Source organism: Pan troglodytes, chromosome 17 (genome assembly GCF_028858775.2).
Source record: "Pan troglodytes isolate AG18354 chromosome 17, NHGRI_mPanTro3-v2.0_pri, whole genome shotgun sequence".
Lineage (NCBI taxonomy): Eukaryota > Metazoa > Chordata > Mammalia > Primates > Hominidae > Pan > Pan troglodytes.
In genome coordinates this window covers 55,537,887-55,556,268 of record NC_072415.2, presented here as the reverse complement: position 1 = coordinate 55,556,268, position 18,382 = coordinate 55,537,887, and the positions used below count along the sequence as shown (strand labels likewise).

Genomic DNA, 18,382 nt, shown 5'->3' with positions numbered 1-18,382 from the left:
TTTAATCCATCTTGAATCGATTTTTGTACATGATAAAGGAAGGGGTCAAGTTTCAATCTTCTGCATGTAGCTAGTTATCCTAGTACATTTATTGAATATGGAGTCCTTTCTCCATTTCTTGTTTCTGTTGACTTTTGGCTTTTGTCAAAGACCAGATGGTGTATGTGTGAAGCATTATTTCTGGGCTCTCTATTCTGTTCCATCAATCTATGTGTCTGTTTTTGTACCAGTACCATGCTGTTTTGGTTACTGTAGCCTTGTAACCAAAGTCTAGTTTGCCAGAGTATTTGAAGTAGGGTAATGTGATGTCTCCAGCTTTGTTCTTTTTGCTTAGGCTTGTCTTGGCTATTCAGGCTCTTTCTTTGTTCCCTGTGAATTTTAAAATAGTTTTTTTTCTAATTCTATGAACAATGTCATTGGTAGTTTGATAGGAATAATATTCATATGGTTTGGATCTGTGTCCCCATCCAAACATTTTACATGTTAAAATGCAATCCCCAATGTTGGAGATGGGGCCTAGTGGGAGATGATTGCATCATGGGAGCAGTTTCTTATGGTTTAACACCATCCACTCCTGGTGCTGTCATCATGATAGTGACTTCTCATGAGATCTGGTTGTTTAAAAGTATGTTAAAAAGTATGTGGCACCTCCCCCTCTCTCTCTCACTCCTGCTACTGCCGTGTAAAACACCTACTCCTGCTTTGCCTTCTGCCATGAGTAAAAGCTCTCTGAGGCCTCCTCAGAAGCAGATGCCACCATGCTTCCTATACAGCCTGTAGAATCATGAGCCAATTAAACTTCTTTTCTTATAAATTAACCAGTCTCAGATATTTCTTTATTGCAATGTGAAAATAAACTAATCCAGAAAATTGGTACCAAGGACTGGGGCATTGCTATAAAGATATCTCAAAATGTGGAAACAACTTTGGAACTGGGTAATGGGCAGAGGTTGGAAGAGTGTGGAGGGCTCAAAAGAAGACAGAAAGGTGAGGAAAAATTTGAAATTTTCTAGAGACGTGTTAAATTGTTGTGACTGAAATGCTAAGAGTGATATGGACAATGAAGTCCAGGCTGAGGAGGTCTCAGATGAAAATGAGGAACTTATTGGGAACTGGAGTAAAGGTCACTTTTGTTGTGCTTTAGCAAAGAGCCTGGGTGTATTGTGATCCTTCTCTAGGGATCTATGGAACTTTGAACTTGAGAGTGATGATTCAGGTTATCTGGGGGAAGACATTTCCAAGTAGTAAAGCATTCAAGAAGTAACCTGGCTGTTTCTAATAACCTATGCTCAATGTGTGAGCAAAGAAACGACCTGAAACTGGAACTTATATTTAAAAGGGAAGCAGAGTGTAAAAGTTCAGAAAATTTGCAGCCTAGCAATGTGGTAGGAAAGAAAAGCCCATTTTCATGGGGAGGAATTCAAGCAGACTACAGAAATTTGCATAAGTAAAATGGAGCCAAATCATAACAGCCGAGACAATGGGGAAAAAGGCCTCAGGCATTTCAGAGACCTTTGCAGCAGCCCCTCCCATCACAGGCCCAGAGGCTTAGGAGGAAAGAATGGTTTCATGAGCCAGGCCTAGGAGGAAAGAATGGTTTCATGAGCCAGGCCCAGGGCACTGCAGCCCTGCACAGTCTTGAGACACTGGACCGTGTATCCCAGTTACTCCAGCTTCAGCTGTGGCTAAAAAGGACCCAGGTACACCTTGGGCCACTGCTTCAGAGGGTGCAAGCTAGAAGCCTTGGTGGCTTCCATGTGGTGTTAAGCCTGCAGGTGCACAGAGAGCAAGAGTTAAGGCTTGAGAGCCTCCACCTAGATTTCATAGGATGTATGGAAAAGCCTGCTGCAGAGGAAGAGCCCTCATGGAAAACCTCTGCTAAGGCAGTGTGGAATGGAAATGTGGGGTTGGAACCCCCCCCAACATAGACCCCCTGGGGCACTGCCTAGTCAAGCTGTGAGAAAAGGGTCACCATCCTCCACACCCCAGAATGGTAGACCCACCAAAGGCTTGCACTATGTACCTGGAAAAGCTGCAAACACTCAACACCAGCCCTTAAGAGCAGCCATGCAGGCTGAACACTGCAAAGCCACAGGGATAAACCCGCCCTGTGAGCCCACAGGGATGGATCTTCCCATGACTCCCCTGCTGGGTTTTAGAATTGCAGGAGGCCTATTCACCCTTTCTTTTGGCTGATCTCTCCCTTTTGGAATGAGAGTATTTACCCAATGCCTATATATCCATTGTATCTTGGAAATAACTAATTTGTGTTTCATTTTACAGGCTAATAGGCAGAAGGGACTAGCCTTGTCTCAGATGAGACTTTGGACTTTGGACTTTTGAGTTAATGTTGGAATGAGTTAAGACTTTGCAGGAATGTTGGGAAGGCATGATGGGATTTTGCAATGTGAGAAGGATATGAGGTTTGAGAGGGGCCAGGGATGGAATGATATGATTTGGATCTGAGTCCCTGTCCAAATCTCATGATTCAACATGTAATCCCCAGTGTTGGAGGTAGGGCCTGGTGGAAGGTGATTGGATCATGAGGGTGGTTTCTCATGGTTTAACACCATCCTCCTTGGAGCTGTCATCACAATAGCGAGTTCTCATGAGATCTGGTTGTTTAAAAGTGCGTGGCACCTCCTCACTCTCTCTCGGTCCTTCTCCTGCCATGTAAGATGTCTGCTCCTGCTTTGCCTTCTGCCATGAGTAAAATCTCCCTGAGGCCTACACAAAAGCTGATGCTGCCATGCTGCCTGTACAGCCTGCAGAACTGTGAGCCAATTAAACCCATTTTTCTTTAGAAATTACCCAGTCTTAGGTATTTCTTTATAGCAATGTGAGAATAGACTAATACAAGCATTGAGTCTATACATTGCTTTGAGCAGTATGGTTATTCTAATATTGATTCTTCCTATCCATGAGCATGGAAAGTTTTTCCATTTGTTTGTGTCATCTCTGATTTCTTTGAGCAGTGTTTCGTGATTCTCATTGTAGGATCTTTCACCTCCCTTGTTAAGTGTATTCCTGGATATTTTATTCTTTTTGTTGTTATTGTGAATGGGATCGCATTCTTGATTTGACTCTCAGCTTAGACATTGTTGGTGTATAGAAATGCTACTTTTGTACATATTTTTTGTATGCTGAAACTTTGCTGAAGTTTTTAAAATCAGAAATAGGAGATTTTGGGCAGCAACCATGGGGTTTTCCAGGTATAAAATCATACCATCTTCAAACAGAGATAGTTTGAATTCTTCTCTTTTTCTATTAATGCCTTTTATTTCTTTTTCTTGCCTATTTGCTCTGGCTAGGACTTCCAGTACTATATTGAATAGGAGCAGTGAGAAGCATCCCTTTTTTGCTCTGTTTCTCAAAGGGAATCGTTCCAGCTTTTGCTTATTTAGTATGATGTTGGCTGTGGGTTTGTCATAGATGGCTCTTGTTATTTTGAGGTATGTTTCATTAATGCTTAGTTCGTCAAGGGGTTTAAACATGAAGATATAATGGATTTTATTGAAAGACTTCTGCATCTATTGAGATGATCATGTGGTTTTTGTTTTTAGTTCTGTTTATGTGAAGAATCACATTTATTGATTTGCATATGTTGAACCAACCTTGCATCTCAGGGATAAAGCCTACTTGATCATGGTGGATTAGCCTTTTGATGTGCTAGTGGATTCAGTTTGCTAGTATTGTGTTGAGTATTTTTGCATTTATGTTCATCAAAGATATTGGCTTGAAGTTTCCTCTTTTTGTTGTGTCTCTGCCAGGTTTTGCTATCAGGATAATGCTGGGCTCATTGAATGAGTTGTGGAGGAGTTCCTCCTCCTTATTTGTTGGAATAGTTTAAGTAGGAATGGTACCCCCTCTTTCTTTATATACATCTGGTAGAATTCACTAGTGAATCCATCTGGTTCTGGGCTTTTTCTGGTTGGCAGGCTTCTTATTACTGATTCAATTTCGGAACTTGCTATTGGTCTCTTCAGAGATTCAGTTTCTTCCTGGTTGAATCTTGGGAGATTGTATGTTTCCAGGGATTTATCCATTGTTTCATGTTTTGTAGGTTGTGTGCCTAGAAATGTTCATAGCAGTGTTGGAGGGTTTAATTTTTGCATTTCTGTGGGGTTGACGGTAATCTCCCTTTGTTATTTCTGATTGTGTTTATTTAGATCTTCTCTTTTTTAATTCATCTAGCTAACAGTCTATTAATCTTATTTATTCTTTCAAATAACTAACTCCTGGATTTGTTGACCTTTTGTATGGTTTTTCACATCTCAGTTTACTTCAGTTCAGCTCTAATTTTAGTTATTTCTTGTCTTCTGTAACTTTGGGGTTGGTTTGCTCTTGTTTCTCTAGTTCTTCTTGATGTGAATTAAGTTGTTAATTTGAGATCTTTCTAAATTTTTGACATAAGATAATGCTATAAAATTTCCTCTTAACACAGTTTTAGGTGTGTCCCAGAAATTCTGGTATGTTGTATCTTTGCTCTCATTAGTTTGAAATAATTTCTTGATTTCTGCCTCAATTTCATTGTGTACTCCAAAGTCAATTAGGAGCAGGTTGTTTAATTTTCATGTAATTGTATGGTTTTGAGCAATTTTCTTAGTAGTTTTTTTTATTATACTTTAAGTTTTAGGGTACATGTGCACAACGTGCAGGTTAGTTACATATGTATACATGTGTCATGTTGGTGTGCTGCACCCAGTAACTCGTCATTTAACATTAGGTATATCTCCAAATGCTATCCCTCCCCCCTCCCCCCACCCCACAACAGGCCCCAGTGTATGATGTTCCCCTTCCTGTGTCCATGTGTTCTCATTGTTCAATTCCCACCTATGAGTGAGAACATGTGGTGTTTGGTTTTTTTTGTCCTTGCGATAGTTTGCTGAGAATGATGGTTTCCAGCTTCATCCATGTCCCTACAAAGGACGTGAACTCATCATGTTTTATGGCTGCATAGTATTCCGTGGTGTATATGTGTCACATTTTCTTAATCCAGTCTATCATTGTTGGACATTTGGTTGGTTCCAAGTCTTTGCTATTGTGAATAGTGCTGCAATAAACATATTTGTGCATGTGTCTTTATAGCAGCATGATTTATAATCCTTTGGGTATATACTCAGTAATGGAATGGCTGGGTCAAATGGTATTTCTAGTTCTAGATCCCTGAGGAATTGCCACACTGACTTCCACAATGATTGAACTAGTTTACAGTCCCACCAACAGTGTAAAAGTGTTCCTATTTCTCCACATCCTCTCCAGCACCTGACTTTTTAATGATCACCATTCTAACTGGTGTGAGATGGTATCTCATTGTGGTTTTGATTTGCATTTCTCTGATGGACAATGATGTTGAGCATTTTTTTCATGTGTTTTTTGACTGCATAAATGTCTTCTTTTGAGAAGTGTCTGTTCATATCCTTTGCCCACTTTTTGATGGGGTTGTTTGTTTTTTTCTTGTAAATGTGTTGGAGTTCATTGTAGATTCTGGATATTAGCCTTTTGTCAGATGAGTAGATTGCAAACATTTTCTCCCATTCTGTAGGTTACCCGTTCACTTTGATGGTAGTTTCTTTTGCTGTGCGGAAGTTCTTTAGTTTAATTAGATCCCATTTGTCAATTTTGGCTTTTGTTGCCATTGCTTTTGGTGTTTTAGACATGAAGTCCTTGCCCATGCCTATGTCCTGAATGGTATTGCTTAGGTTTTCTTCTAGGGTTTTTATGGCTTTAGGTCTAACATGTAAGTCTTTAATCCACTTTGAATTAATTTTTGTATAAGGTGTAAGGAAGGGATCCAGTTTCAGCTTTCTACATATGGCTAGCCAGTTTTCCCAGCACCATATATTAAATAGGGAATCCTTTCCCCATTTCTTTTTTGTCAGTTTTGTCAAAGATCAGATGGTTGTAGATATGTGGCATTATTTCTGAGGGCTGTGCTCTGTTCCATTGGTCTATATCTCTGTTTTGGTACCAGTACCATGCAGTTTTGGTTACTGTAGCCTTGTAGTATAGTTTGAAGTCAGGTAGTGTGATGCCTCCAGCTTTGTTCTTTTGGCTTAAGATTGTCTTGGCAATGCGGGCTCTTTGTTGGTTCCATATGAACTTTAAGGTAGTTTTTCCCATTCTGTGAAGAAAGTCATTGGTAGCTCGATGGGGATGGCAGTGAATCTGTAAATTACCTTGGGCAGTATGGCCATTTTCACAATATTGATTCTTCCTATCCATGAGCATGGAATGTTCTTCCATTTGTTACTATCCTCTTTGATTTCATTGAGCAGTGGTTTGCTGTTCTCCTTGAAGAGGTCCTTCACATCCCTTGTAAGTTGGATTCCTAGGTGTTTTATTCTCTTTGAAGCAATTGTGAATGGGAGTTCACTCATGATTTGCTCTCTGTTTGTCTGTTATTGGTGTATAAGAATGCTTGTGATTTTTGCACATTGATTTTGTATCCTGAGACTTTGCTGAAGTTGCCTATCAGCTTGAGATTTTGGGCTGAGATGATGGGGTTTTCTAGATATACAATCATGTCATCTGCAAACAGGGACAATTTGACTTTCTCTTTTCCTAATTGAATAGCGTTTATTTCCTTCTCCTGCCTGATTGCCCTGGCCAGAACTTCCAACACTATGTTGAATAGGAGTGGTGAGAGAGGGCATGCCTGTCTTGTGCCAGTTTTCAAAGGCAATGCTTCCAGTTTTTGTCTATTCAGTATGATATTGGCTGTGGGTTTGTCATAGATAGCTCTTATTATTTTGAGATACATCCCATCAATACCTAATTGAGAGTTTTTAGCATGAAGAGTTGTTGAATTTTGTCAAAGGCCTTTTCTGCATCTATTGAGATAATCATATGGTTTTTGTTGTCGGTTCTGTTTATATGCTGGATTATGTTTATTGATTTGTGTATGTTGAACCAACCTTGCATCCCGGGGATGAAGTCCACTTGATCATGGTGGATAAGCTTTTTGATGAGCTGCTGGATTCGGTTTGCCAGTATTTTTTGAGGATTTTTGCATCGATATTCATCGAGGATATTGGTCTAAAATTCTCTTTTTTTGTTGTGTCTCTGCCAGGCTTTGGTATCAGGATGATGCTGGCCTCACAAAGTGAGTTAGGGAGGATTCCCTCTTTTTCTATTGATTGGAATAGTTTCTGAAGGAATGGTACCACCTCCTCCTTGTACCTCTGGTAGAATTCGGCTGTGAGTCCATCTGGTCCTGGACTTTTTTTTGTTGCTAAGCTGTTAATTATTGCCTCAATTTCAGAGCCTGTTATTGGTCTAATCAGAGATTCAACTTCTTCCTGGTTTAGTCTTGGGAGGGTGTATGTGTCGAGGAATTTATCCATTTCTTCTAGATTTTCTAGTTTATTTGCGTAGAGGTGTTTATAGTATTCTCTGATGGTAGTTTGTATTTCTGTGGGATCGGTGGTGATATCCCCTTTGTCATTTTTTATTGCGTCTATTTGATTCTTCTCTCTTTTCTTCTTTATTAGTCTTGCCAGTGGTCTATCAATTTTGTTGATCTTTTCAAAAAACCAGCTCCTGGATTCATTGATTTTTTGAAGCTTTATTTGTGTCTCTATTTTCTTCAGTTCTGCTCTGATCTTAGTTATTTCTTGCCTTCTGCTAGCTTTTGAATGTGTTTGCTCTTGCTTCTCTAGCTCTTTTAATTGTGATGTTAGGGTGTCAATTTTAGATCTTTCCTGCTTTCTCTTGTGGGCATTTAGTGCTATAAATTTCCCTCTACACACTGCTTTGAATGTGTCCCAGAGATTCTGTTATGTTGTGTGTTTTTTCTCGCTGGTTTCAAAGAACATCTTTATTTCTGCCTTCATTTCGTTATGTATGCAGTAGTCATTCAGGAGCAGGTTGTTCGGTTTCCATGTAGTTGAGTGGTTTTGAGTGAGTTTCTTAATCCTGAGTTCTAGTTTGATTGCACTGTGGTCTGAGAGACAGTTTGTCATAATTTCTGTTCTTTTACATTAGCTGAGGAGTGCTTTACTTCCAACTATGTGGTCAATTTTGGAATAGGTGCGGTGTGGTGCTGAGAAGAATGTATATTCTGTTGTTTTGGGGTGGAGAGTTCTGTAGATGTCTATTAGGTCCACTTGGTGCAGAGCTGAGTTCAATTCCTGGATATCCTTGTTAACTTTCTGTCTCGTTGATCTGTCTAATGTTGACAGTGGGGTGTTAAGTCTCCCATTATTATTGTGTGGGAGTCTAACTCTCTTTGTAGGTCTCTAAGGACTTGTTTTATGAATCTGGGTGCTCCTGTATTGGGTGCATATATATTTAGGATAGTTAGCTCTTCTTGTTGAATTGATCCCTTTACCATTATGTAATGGCCTTCTTTGTCTCTTTTGATTTTAGTTGATTTAAAGTCTGTTTTATCAGAGACTAGGGTTGAAACCCCTGCCTTTTTTTGTTTTCCATTTGCTTGGTAGATCTTCATCCATCCCTTTATTTTGAGCCTATGTGTGTCTCTTCATGTGAGATGGGTTTCCTGAATACAGCACACTGATGGGTCTTGACTCTTTATCCAATTTGCCAGTCTGTATCTTTTAATTGGAGCATTTAGCCCATTTACATTTAAGGTTAATATTGTTATGTGTGAATTCGATACTGTCATTATGATGTTAGCTGGTTATTTTGCTCGTTAGTTGATGCAGTTTCTTTCTAGCCTCGATGGTCTTTACAATTTCGCATGTTTTTGCAGTGGCTGGTACTGGTTGTTCCTTTCCATGTTTAGTGCTTCCTTCAGGAGCTCTTTTAGAGCAGGCCTGGTGGTGACAAAATCTCTCAGCATTTGCTTGTCTGTAAAGTATTTTATTTCTCCTTCACTTATGAAGCTTAGTTTGGCTGGATATGAAATTCTGGGTTGAAAATTCTTCTCTTTAAGAATGTTGAGTATTGGCCCCCACTCTCTTCTGGCTTGTAGAGTTTCTGCTGAGAAATCAGTTGTTAGTCTGATGGGCTTCCCTTTGTGGGTAACCCGACCTTTCTCTCTGGCTGCCCTTAACATTTTTTCCTTCATTTCAACTTTGGTGAATCTGACAATTATGTGTCTTGGAATTGCTCTTCTCGAGGAGTATCTTTGTGGCATTCTCTGTATTTCCTGAATTTGAATGTTGGGCTGCCTTGCTAGATTGGGGAAGTTCTCCTGGATAATATCCTGCAGAGTGTTTTCCAACTTTGTTCCATTCTCCCCGTCACTTTCAGGTACACCAAACAGATGTAGATTTGGTCTTTTCACATAGTCCCATATTTCTTGGAGGCTTTGTTCGTTTCTTTTTATTCTTTTTTCTCTAAACTTCTCTTCTAACTTCATTTCATTCATTTGATCTTCCATCACTGATACCCTTTCTTCCAGTTGATCACATCAGCTACTGAGGCTTGTGCATTCGTCACATAGTTCTCATGCCTTGGTTTTCAGCTCCATCAGGTCCTTTAAGGACTTCTCTGCATTGGTTGTTCTAGTTATCCATTCGTCTAATTTTTTTTCAAGGTTTTTAACTTCTTTGCCATGGGTTCGAACTTCCTCCTTTAGCTTGGAGTAGTTTGATCGTCTGAAGCCTTCTTCTCTCAACTTGTCAAAGTCATTCTCCATCCAGCTTTATTCCATTGCTGATGAGGAGTTGCATTCCTTTGGAGGAGGAGAGGCACTCTTTTTAGAGTTTCCAGTTTTTCTGTTCTGTTTTTTCCCCATCTTTGTGGTTTTATCTACCTTTGGCCTTTGATGATGGTGACATACAGATGGGGTTTTGGTGGGGATGTTCTTTCTGTTTGTTAGTTTTCCTTCTAACAGTCAGGACCCTCAGCTGCAGGTCTGTTGGAGTTTGCTAGAGGTCCACACCAGACCCTGTTTGCCTGAGTATCAGCAGTGGAGGCTGCAGAACAGTGGATATTGGTGAACAGCAAATGTTGCTGCCTGATCGTTCCTCTGGAAGTTTTGTCTCAGAGGAGTACCCTGCCGTGTGAAGTGTCAGTCTGCTCCTACTGGGGGGTGCTTCCCAGTTAGGCTACTCGGGGGTTAGGGACCCACTTGAGGAGGCAGTCTGTCCGTTCTCAGATCTCCAGCTGCTTGCTGGGAGAACCACTACTCTCTTCAAAGCTGTTAGACAGGAACATTTAAGTCTGCAGAGGATTCTGCTGCCTTTTGTTTGGCAATGCCCTGCCCCCAGAGGTGGAGTCTACAGAGGCAGGCAGGCCTCCTTGAGCTGCAGTGGGTTCCACCCAGTTCCAGCTTCCCGGCTGCTTTGTTTACCTACTCAAGCCTCAGCAATGGCGGGCGCCCCTACCCCAGCCTTGCTGCCGCCTTGCAGTTTGATCTCAGACTGCTGTGCTAGCAATGAGTGAGGCTCCATGGGCGTAGGACCCTCGGAGCCATGCACGGGATATAATCTCCTGGTGTGCCGTTTGCTAAGACCGTTGGAAAAGCACAGTATTAGGGTGGGAGTGACCCGATTTTCCAGGTTCTGTCTGTCACCCCTTTCTTTGACTAGGAAAGGGAATTCCCTGACCCCTTGCACTTCCCAGGTGAGGCAATGCCTTGCCCCGCTTCGGCTCATGCTCGGTGCGCTGCACTCACTGTCCTGCATCCACTTTCCGACACTCCCCAGTGAGATGAACCTGGTACCTCAGTTGGAAATGCAGAAATCACCCGTCTTCTGCGTCGCTCACACTGGGAGCTGTAGACTGAAGTTGTTCTTATTCGGCCATCTTGGCTCTTCATGTCAGTAGTTTTTTTTTTTTTTTTTTTTTTTTTTTTTTTTGAGACAGAGTCTTGCTCTGTCACCCAGGCTGGAGTGCAGTGGTGCAATCTCAGCTCACTGCAATCTCTGCCTCGTGGGTTCAGGTAATTCTTCTGCCTCAGCCTCCTGAGTAGCTGGGACTACAGGCATGTGCCACCACATGCAGCTAATTTTTGTATTTGTAGTAGAGACAGGGTTTCACCATGTTGGCCAGGATGGTATTGAACTCCTGACCTCAGGTGATCCACCTGCTTTAGCCTCCCAAAGTGCTGGGATTACAGGTGTGAGCTACTGCACCTGGCCCCTATTGATTTTTATTTTATTGCTCTGTGATCTGATAATGTGTTTGGTATGATTTCGGATTTTTTGAATTTGATGAGGGTTGTTTCATGGTTGGTTGTGTGATTGATTTTAGAGTATGCGCCATGTGCAGCTGAGAAGAATGTATATTCTGTTGTTTTTGGGTGGAGAGTTCTGTAGATGTCTGTTAGGCCCATTTGGTCAGGTGTCGAGATTGAGTCCTGAATGTCTTTGTTCGTTTTCTGCCTTGATGATATGTCTAATACTTTCAGTGGGATGTTGAAGTCTCCCACTATTATTGTGCAGTTATCTAAATGTCTTCATAGGTCTCTAAAAACTTGCTTTATGAATCTAGGTGCCCTTGTGTTGGGGGCATGTCTATTTAGGATAGTTAGGTCTTCTTGGTTAATTGAACCCCTTTACTATCATGTAATGTTCTTTGTCTTTTTAAAATTATTTTTGGTTTTAAGACTATTTTATCTGAAATTAGAATAGCAACCTCTGCTTTTTTCTATTTTCTGTTTGCTTGGTAGATTTTTCTCCATCCCTTTACTTTGAGCCTATGAATGCCATTGCATGTGAGATGGTTCTCTTGAAGACAGCATATACTTTGGTCTTACTTCTTTATCCAGCTTGCTACTCTATGCCTTTTAATTGGGGCATTTAGCCTATTTACATTCAAGATTAATATTTATATGTGTGGATTTGATCCTGGCATTCTGTTGTTAGCTGGTTATTATGCAGACTTGATTGTGTGGTTGCTTTATGGTGTCAATGGTCTCAGTACCTAAATGTGTTTTTGCAGTTGCCAGTGATGGCCTTTCCACATTCAGCATTCCCTTAAGGATCTCTTGTAAGGCAGGTCTGGTGGTAATGAATTCCGAGAGCATTTGCCTGTCTAAAAAGGGTCTTATTTTTCCTTTGCTTATGAAGTTTAGTTAGACTGCCTGTAAAATTCTTGATTGGAATTTATTTTCTTTAAGAATGCTGAATACAGGCTCCCCAATTGCTTCTGGCTTGTAGAGCTTCTGCTGAAAGATCCACTATTAGCCTAGTGGGATTCCGTTTGTAGGTGACCTGCTCCTTCTTTCTAGCTGCCTTTGACATTTTGTTTTTCATTTTGGCCTTGAAGAATCTGATGACTATGTATCTTGGGGGTGGTCATCTTGTATAGTATCTTGCAAGGGTTCTCTGCATTTCCTGAATTTGAACATTGGCCTGTCTAGTGAGGTTGGGGAAATTTTCATGGATGATATCCTTAAATGTTTTCCAAGTTGCTTGTGATCTGTGCTTGCTCGCTCTCATGTGCGTGCTCCCTTTCTTTCTCTCTTTCAGGGATGCCAGGGAGTTGTAGATTTGGTCTCTTTACATAATCCCATATTTCTCGGAGGTTTTGTTTATTCTTTATTGTTTTTTCTTTATTTTTGTCTATTTTGTAGAACTGGGCTTCAAACTCTCAGATTCTTTCCTCAGCTTGGTTGATTCTGCTGTTAATATTCATGATTGTATTATGAAATTCTTGAAGTGAGTTTTTCAGGTCTATCAGATCAGTTTGGTTCTTCCTCAAAATGCCATTTCATATGTTATCTCCTGTATTGTTTTATTATATTCCTTAGATTCCTTGGATTGGGTTTCAACTTTCTCCTGGATGTCAATGATAATGTTCTCTGTTCCTATCGGTAATCTGAATTCTTTTTCTGTCATTTCAGCCCCAGGTAGGGACCATTGCTGGGGAACTTGTGTGGTCATTTGGAGGTAAGAAAACATTCTGGCATTTTGAGTTGCCAGAGTTCTTGTGCTGATTCCTTCTTATCTGTGTGGGATGATGTTCCCTCAACCTCTGAAGTTGCTGTCCTTTCGATGCATGTTTTTTTCTTTGCTTTTCTCTTCTTTGCTGCCCTTGGGGGTTTCATTGCGGTATAAGGTAGGTTCAGTTGACTGGGTTCATTTCTGGAAGATTTTAGGGGCCACGGCTCAGCTCAGCACTCCTGGTGGACTCTAAGTCTGGGGAGTTGGTACCAGGACCCCAGCTTTGTTATCTGGCCCCGTGAGATTGGGAACCTGCTGCATCGGAGGGTCCAAGGTGTTCCTGGTCCATTAGCCACAACCCTCTGATGGGTGGTGCCAGACAAAGTGCTTCTTTGGGGCGGTGGCAGCAGGATCTGTGCTCACTCACGTGTTCTGGCACCTGTGGCAGCACCGCAGGGTGCTTATGCCTTGGCGGGGTTGGGGTACCAGCAGAAGTCGAGCTGCTGCATTCCTGTGTGCACTTGTACCTGTGGCAGGGTGCAGGTGGGAGCAGGGTTGCCAGTGTCCATGCTTACACTTGCATCAGTGGTGGCAGTGGCAGGGTGCTGGCAGTCACTGGGCTGCTGACCTTCATGGGCACATTCACCTGTTACCTCATTTAACCATTAAAAGAACTACAATAACAGGCTAATAAATTAGTTCCTTGTTAGGATGTGAAATTTGGGCTCAGGGGCATTAAATAAATTTCCAGGCCCCACAATAAGTGCGTTTCTTAGAAGCTGTGCACTCTCCTGAGATCCAATGTCCCTTTGAGAATCAGTGAGGCGGGGGACAGGCCTAAGCCTGGAAAACTAGATGCCTAGAATAGAATGCAAAAGCCTGGAATGCAAAAGGAGGGCAACGAGCAAATGGAGCATTCCGTGGCTTTTGGAGGGTCTCTGGCGCCCTCTGCTGACAGTGTGAAAGTTTCATAAGCCAAGGAGTGTGCAGCGTGCCCAAGTCCGTTGATCATGCAGAAGGATGTGTGAGCATGCAAAAGGGCATAGAAGGTGGGCAGTGCAGATGAAGAAGGGAAGGGACAAAGGTACAGAAAGAGCCATCTTCGTCCTAGGTACATGTCAGTTTCTGTCCCCTATCTCTTTGCAGACAACTGGGTTCACTGTCTCTTAATTTCAAGGAAAAGCATGCTTTTCAAACTTCGATATGCACAGGAATCACCAGGGATCCTGGGCGGGGCAGGGGGAGGGGTGCAGTCTGGGCTCCAGCCCCAGTGTTTCTGACTATTAGGTCTGAAGGGGCCTTAGGGATCTGCGCTTTTTAACTACATCCAAGTGAGTCTGATTCAGGTGGTTCTTGGACCACACTTTCAAAAAGCAAAACAAAACAACAACACACTCCTTAATATTTAAGTTTAAAAAAATGGACAGTTCAGAAACAAACTAACATTGTGGCTTCTACATTCAGTTGCTAAAAACACCCCAGAGGAATTCATAGGTTATTGTGTTATTTCTGCTCTGACCTGGTTAAAGATAAAAGCTACAAGTCTACAAAACACACACACCCCAACCATCCTGTTAGCCGAACTCTCCAAGATGAAATTTAAACAATCCAATAGCATTCAAGCCAGTAAGTCTATTCTTGCAAAAGAATGATTCCAAAACTCGAGGTGTTTGGAAGTGTACTCCTAGAGATGTTAATATGTGGACACACACACACACACACACACACACACACACACACACCCTTCTCTGATAAAAGAAGGATAAGTGATTCATTAAAACCACACTGGCATTAAACTCTTTGAGAAGCCAATGCTAATGAAAGATGTTAAACTTTATTTGGCTTAATGTACCTGGATCTCATTGGATCATATGACTTTTTCTTATTTAAAACTTTTTCTTTTGGATATGTATTTAAGATCCATGACTGATGAGTTACGGAAATACTACCTTAAAGCAAGAGGAATGTGAACTAAAGAGTTTTCTGGATTCTGAAAAACAATCCCATATGCAAAAAAGAATAGTCTTTTCAATAAATAGTGCTGGGGCAACTGAATATCCACTTGCAGAAGATTGGGGACTCTACTACCATATACAAAAAATAACTCAAAGTGGATCAAAGACCTAAATATAAGAGCTAAAGCTATGAAACTTTCAGAAGAAGAGTTTTGTCTCCTCCCTAGCCTGAGCCCTTAACACTCAGACAGTTTCCATCTCTCCATGGAAGCCCATCCAGCACCCTTTTATTCTCCTCGGATAACAGTCTCAGAACCAGGAGTTCAAATAGTAAGTGAATCAAGCAGCAAGGATATCCTGTGCTCAGTAATATGTTTGGTCTCCAAAGTATGTTGTGTTCAAGTAATTATAAGATGAGGTCTTTGACTTTAGAGTTTTCCACCTTGCTGAGCAAATAAGACCCTCCACCCAGGTGGCAGGTGATACCAGATAACATAAAATTGAATGTTGAATTATATGGTGAATATTAAATTTATGTAAAAACTAGAGTTTTCTTAAAGAATGCAGAAGCTACTAAGACATTCATGAGGGAGGTAAATTGAAGTTTTTGGGGTGTGAAAGGCACAAACCATTTATACGTCCCTCAAGTTATGCCAAATCATATTTCCATTCTTTTCCCCCAGTGTCAACAGTAAGTGTGGTTCCCATGAGCTCCTCTCTGAGCCATTTGGGCGACTGCTGTGATGGTAAGGAGGGAGGGTGGGCATGGGCCACAGAAGCCATGGAGCCAGCTGCAGGTCTGCTGCTGCTCTTGACAGATGGTAGCCACCTGCCTCAATCCCCACCCCCCCAACCCCAGTCCCCGTCAGGGCCTTTCTAGGATAAGGCCTTACAATGACTGGATTTGCAAGCTGCACACTGACCCATGGCCACTCATGCAATCATGTCCTGGGCTTCTACATGAATTCTACTCAAATTCCTGTGCTGAGGCCCCCTCTGTCTTCCCACCTCCTTTAGTTCTTTAGATAGCCAGGAGAATTGGCCTTCTTAAGTCATTTGCGATGCAGGTAAAAATGCAGATACCCCATCACTTACTGAATCCCAATATCTTAGGGTTCAGGGGAGGTGCTAGAATCTGCATTTTGGTTAAACATTATCTTGCTTAGTACCCACCTCCTGGAATTAATTCCAGGCTTACAGGGATGCTGAAGTAGGGGTCCATCTATCAGTAAATATGTATCAAGCATTTACCATGTGCCAGGCCTGGAATGGGGGCCATGAAGATACATAATCTGGCCCCTCAGAGGTTATAATGTGTTGGGGAAGATGAGTTACTCACAGGTTGCGGTGTGATGTGTTGGGCAGGAAGCCAAATCACGGGGGTGCTCCCCACTCACACGCTCGTGATTGGGTGAAATCCGGCTAAACATTGATTCAAAGAGCACCCAGGGGAGTATGCAGGGATGGGGAAAAAGCCGGCTACTCTTTCTGTCTTTCTCCAGTAGGGCGTTTCATGAGCTGATTATGAGTAGGGATCTGTCTGGGTCTTTCCTTTGCTCCAGCTGGAAAATCCACAGATATTTTGGTTGCGGGGTTGCCTTCCTGGTTTGTTCCAGTCTCTGCACCATGGAGCCTGGGTGTGCTGGGTCTTCAGGATAGAAGATGCCACCTCTCTCTGCACTTCCTTTGCTCCCTGGGGTGCTTGTCAAGTGAGTACCCCACAAGTGAGGCTCTGTGTATATTGGGGTGTTGTGTTGCTGTCTCATGCTGTCATGGGTGAGGAAGGAGTTTGAAAGCAGAGAACTAGCCCAGGGGGATCTTTGATGCTGCAACCATGGGAGAGCAAGCTCCAGTTGCCACCAAGAGCTCAGCACAGGACCAGCTACGTAATTCATGGGGCCCAGTACAAAATGTAAATATGATTCACTTGTTCAAAAGCTATTAAGACTTGCAAGACACTGATGGGAGGACAGATGACAACAGAGAAGGCAATGCCTCTCTTTTGCTGGACATAACTTATAACTTTAGTATAACTGTGTCTGTCACTTACTCACTCATTCACTGCGGGAGAGAGGCCCCAGTTAGGGGAATGTACAAAACTCAACCCTGTTCACAAGGAATTCACAGTCTGTTCATGTTGAGAACCTGGGGCTAAGGCCAAGGAGCCACAGCGGGGCCTGGGAGAACAGGAAGCCAGTCCCTGAAGGCGGCTTGTGGCCCAGGAATGGTGGTGGGTGCTCCAGCCACAGCCCAGACTCCCTGTCCTGCCCTCCAGGCTGTCACTTTAATCTTGTGTCCTGAGCTTTCCATCTTGCTGTATGCTAGGGTTAGAAACTAGCTAGGAATCAGTGTCTCTCTGGAAGCTTAAAAACAAGAACTACACACAGATGAGCAGAATAGGATTCACAGGTCTTTAGAGGGGCCAGGAACACAGCTTACATTTGTCCAAATCCAGAGGTTAAGAACTGCATGGTTACAGGCCTCCTCTGACCTCAGGGACAGAGACAATCTCCATTTGACAAAATCATGCTGCCTGGGGCTCCTCCCACTTGAGAGCTCTCTAGAGAATCTTCTCCCTGCAGCCCTGCACAGCGCAGCACAGCACAGCACCGAGCAGCCCCCACACCTTCTACTGATGAGGCCCCCTGGGGAGCTTTGGAAACCACCCAGGCCTGGGCCGCCCCTAAGATTCTGATAGAGCTAGTCTGGGCTGTTGCCTGGGCACCAGGGTTTGTAATGCTCTGCTGCCCGACTTGCCCACCTCCCCGCCCCATGACACCCCTTGAAACTACTGCTCAGGCCATGCCGTAAGTGACAGGTGGACCCTAGTGACCCAGACTGACCCACCAAGAAGCAAGCACTGGGGAAAGGAATGAAAGCCACCCCATCCCTGTCCCAGCCCCAGCCCTGGCCCCACCAGACAGTTCAAAGAGGGGTGGAGCCTCACCCCATGGCAAAAACTGCTATTTTTTTTTTCCCTCTTCCTGTTACAGTACCAGCTGGCCGCCAGCACCTGCTCTCTACATGGCTCCATGTTCTGCTTTTCTCCACCTCCTTAACCCCTGACCGCAGCTGTCTGCCTGCACAGGGCTCCCTGCATGGCTGTCTCAGTGGAGCTGCTTTTCTACGCCTGCTGCCTGCCCACTGGCTTGCTCCCTTGCAATAACTGCTGTCATCACCATTTCCCAACTTCCACCTTCTGCCCCCATTCCAGGCCAGCCCTTAACCCCATCCTACCTGCTCACAGGGCACAGCTGCTGCTTCTCACTGGGGCCATGCCTCTGACCTCTAGCCAGCTCTGCCTGTGTCTGTGGTGCCTGACTGAGAGCAGCGTGGTCGGAGGGGCTCTGGACAACCCCCTGCTCCTCTTTTCTAGGGCCAAGGCGCTCACTCAGCAGGCTTCTAGGTCTAGGGCCAAAGCAAAACCTTGCTTTTGTGCTCAGCCTACTGAGCCGGATGTTACTGGTTAGTGGTTTTCTTTATCTAGTCTTCTTTGTGGTGCAGGGTGAGCCCCCAACAACAGTGAGAAAGAGATAAACTTCACTTTATAGGATTCTCTGTGCTGTCTGTGCTCCTCCTGCCTCAGCGCCCAGTGCTTCTCACTGCATCTCCTGGCAGGTCTACTAC

At 43.1% G+C, this 18,382-nt stretch overlaps 1 long non-coding RNA gene across 1 annotated transcript in view; it reads left to right on the top strand.

Annotated features, from left to right (window-relative positions):
- Positions 1-13,079, top strand: part of LOC104003140 (uncharacterized) — a 76,062-nt gene extending 62,983 nt beyond the window's left edge. The window contains exon 3 of the long non-coding RNA XR_001711338.2: positions 12,761-13,079. This is a non-coding gene — a long non-coding RNA (uncharacterized LOC104003140). The remainder of the gene's footprint in view (positions 1-12,760) is intronic.
- The last annotated feature ends 5,303 nt before the right edge of the window (positions 13,080-18,382 follow it).